The sequence below is a fragment of the Phragmites australis genome, chromosome 20 (genome assembly GCF_958298935.1).
Source record: "Phragmites australis chromosome 20, lpPhrAust1.1, whole genome shotgun sequence".
NCBI lineage: Eukaryota > Viridiplantae > Streptophyta > Magnoliopsida > Poales > Poaceae > Phragmites > Phragmites australis.
The window spans coordinates 11,235,783-11,239,615 of record NC_084940.1 but is presented as its reverse complement, the minus strand read 5'-3'; the positions used below and the strand labels follow the sequence as shown (position 1 = coordinate 11,239,615).

The following is a 3,833-nucleotide window of genomic DNA, read 5'->3' as shown; positions in this document are numbered from 1 at the left end:
GCTAGAGTCTAGAGGAAGCTCATACAAACTTGAGAAGAGATCCAAGCAACCAAAGTACTTAATATGATTATCTAAGGCAATTAAGCACAAGATTAGTGAGTGATTAGTGCTTATAGGCCTAGAGAGAGTGTTGGTAGGTGATTACTGCCTAGAGATTGGATCAAGGAGTGATCCAACCTTGTACCAAGTGGTACGCCAGCACCTTGGAGTCTTTGTGACTCGTCGATAAGCTTATTGACCCTCTGACTTGGTGTGGTGCGGCGACGAGAAGCGTATACAGGGACGCGGAGACTCTTACCTTGGTGGCTCAAGCTTCAAAGTGATCACGATGGCAAGGAACTGGAAGAGATGCTAGTTGTGAGACCTTGTCTTGATGGCTTGGTGGCTCATCCAGGTGGAGGACTTGTCTTTGTGAATTGGTGGCTCAAGAGTCGTGACCGGGTACCGACCGGGAGTATATCCTTTATGGAGCTCCAACGTGGACTAGAGGTGATATTCATACCATTGATACCACGGGATAAAAATTCCTTGTGCCGAGTTTACTCTCTCTACCTCATTTACGTTTCCGCATTTATATTTTTGCAATTTACCTTTTTTAGATAGGTTGCAAGTATTTTGATCAATAGAGTAGACACACTAGATAAACCTAAAGTACATATAGATAAAAATTGATATAGGTTTATCTTGTGTAGATTTTAGAGTCAAATATATTCTAAGTTTCCTAATACACCCCTCTTAGGATGTCACTGGTCCCTTCAGAAGGCTACTTTTATAATTTTTAATAGTTGTTAGAGTGTCAAATAAAATTCTAAAAATCTGGTAAAATTTACTAATATTCTTCTTATATGATGGATTAATTTTTAAAATTATTTAGAGCCCTATATTATACGGTGAAAAGTGAGTTTCTTTATAATGCTCTATTTATATACATATAAATAGAGTATTATAAACAAACTCATTTTTCGCCATATAAACTAAGGTTAGAAATAATTTTATAGTTCATCATATATGAAGAATATTAGTGGATTTTATTAGATTTTTAAGATTTTATTTGATGCTCTAATAATTGTTAGAAGTTATAAAAATAGCCTTTTTGAGACTTTTAATTTATATTCTAAATGCGTTTTAGGTGAGTCTAATTAAAATGGGTTATAGATAGATTATGAAATAGAGAAACAGAAGACCACAGATTTTGGAAGTAACAGAATGCCGTTACGCCGTATGAACAGTAATTGGGAACAGTAACTTTCAACGTAGTTCCATGGGCCGCCTGAAGGAATGGCATGGAAGCCACAATAGATATAAGCGATGGCAGATAAGGAAATTTGTTTTTGGAGTGGCAAGAGAGAAGAGGCAGAAAATTTAATGGTAAATACGGAATTTGCCCATCCTAATATGCTAGTACATCCTTAAAAAAATGCTAGTACATGCACGCAAAGCAACATGTTCTATGCAAATTTCAATCACGATATAGGTGAAAAATGGATAGTAGATATCTGTATTATTGGATATTTGTATTTGGTTAAATGTAAATATGGTAAGAAAAATTTATATCCGATTGACAGATAGATTTGAATATGGAATTCGAATTCATTTGTCAGATATGAATATGGACATATTCGAATCTGTTTTCCTCAAAATAGATAATATTTGTATCCGAATATGTAGAAATACTTCTATTGAATATAAATATGTGTAACATAAAGTTCTATTATTTTATCTTATTCTCTTACTTAATTATTTCAATTCTACCTATTATTCTATTATTTGATATTGTACCACGTATACTGTAGCGATAAGTTTGACCATTTCATCTCCCATTCAATGGTCCAAAATCATCTGAAATCATAGTATTGTATTAAAAGTGGCTCTTTGTCTTGAGGCAGAGGATCATCAATTCATTAAAAATGAAGTTTTTTATGTTGAATTACTATTATGCTTGTGTCAAATAAATTTATTTCACAATTTATCATTAAATCTGCAGAATATTCGCATACAATTGAGTCTAGTACGTATTTAATGTGGATTCGTATTCGAATAATTTGATTCATATTCGCATTTGAGGATATTCGAATTTGTATTTATATTCGTATTAAAATATGGATAGTAATGTGAAAAATATACTATTTAATTTGTATCCAATCTATTTCAACTCCTACACGGGCTATCTTCTTTTTGTCCCAATTTGTTTGAGATCATTTTCTTGTGCAAGCTTCGTTAGGCATCATTTGCCAATGCTTAGTACACATGTTTTGATTAAGAGACTAGCGTGGAGTTCACAGCACAATGTTTCATCTCATGGGAAATGCTAATTTGCAGGTTCCATAGAGAGTAGCCGGAGTTCCTGGACTGGCCGGCGCGCCTCCACGTCGCCGCCAAGGTCGCCGACGGCATGGCGTTCATGCATGCCGCCCTGCGCGGCGACGGCGCGAGTTCTAACTCCAACTCTTCCTCCTCCGACGAGGCAGAGGTGGCCGAAGATGGACCGATCGCCCTTGGTAACCTCAAGGCCTCCAAACTTCATCTTCAACGCCCGCATTGTCACGTGCATCAGCGAGTACGGCGTCACCGCGCCGCCCCTGCCCGCAAACGACGGCGGAAGCGCCAATAGCAGCGCTGCGGCACTCCGCGCCGACATGCGCGATTTCGGCGTCCGTCTGCTGGAGCTGCTGACCAGGAAGGCCACGGCGGCGCAGGGCGACGGCGCGGAGCTGGCGCGCTGGGTGACCTCGGTGATCCGAGAGGAGTGGACGGCCGAGGTGTTCGACCGCGCGCTGCTCGCCGGCGGCGACAGCTCCAGCCAGCGAGTAGCGCATGGTGTGGCTGCTGCAGGTCGCCATGAGGTGCGTCGACGCCTCGCCCGGGGCCGCGCCCCCGACCATGAGGGAGGTCACCGGCATGGTCAACGCCATCTGCGACGAGGACGACAGGTCGGTCTCCTTGGAAGCATGACTCGAGCGCTATGCAGTTCAGCGCCCCGCTAAACCGTAAGTCCATCTATAACCATATTTTCTTCATTTTATTTTCATTCCCTTTATTTTTTTCTATTTTCATTCTCTTTATTTTTTTCTTATATCCAACAACTTCCATTCGAAAAGAATCGTAAAAGAAAAAGAGAGAGAATCCCGTCCTAAAAGGAATGACCTTAAAAATTCCAACGTGACGGAAACCGTAAAAGGAAACGGTTGAAACGCTGAAGGAACAAAAATTCCTCCACGACAAAATTTTCATCCCCGAAGGGAAGCCGTTGGCCATGGTCTAATCGGGAGCTTCTCTTTCCCAGTTGCCTGAAATCAGGAGAATTTTCAGTCAATAACCGTGAGCCGTCAGATGAAGATTCAGTGGTTCACAGCTTTCTTCAACCTTTTGACATAGAGCTGCACACACACTCTCTGCCAAAAACCATCACGCCATCTATCTCCCTGGAAACAAATTTTATAGGATCCGATATAAAAAGATCCCTGCGAGACTCTGATCCACACCGTACATCTCTGATCTAACAGCTAAGAGTGGTGCGCACGTGAAGAAGTGGGACACGTGTTGTGTTGAGAGCAGGAGTCTTTCGAAGGACCGGCTTCTATAGAATTTATTTCTATCTCCTCCGCACCGCTATATGTATCCCGCTGCTGGATCCACAACCACCTCCCACCGTCTCACTAACCAATCAGCCTTGTCCCGTGCCTCTGACACCGTCCACCGCCCCATGCCTAACCCACGGCTCTGGCCAGGGGCAGAGGGGGAGCTTGCCCCCAACAAAACACTGACCCCTAAACCTTAAGGCTAATAAGGAATTAGCTCTATAAGAAAGCCAGAGAGCTATCTCATCTATGATC

The 3,833-nt window shown here is 41.8% G+C and overlaps 1 pseudogene; it reads right to left on the bottom strand.

Annotated features, from left to right (window-relative positions):
• Positions 1 to 2,308: 2,308 nt before the first annotated feature.
• LOC133901448 (uncharacterized) lies at positions 2,309 to 2,912 on the bottom strand (annotated as a pseudogene).
• Between the last annotated feature and the right edge of the window lie 921 nt (positions 2,913 to 3,833).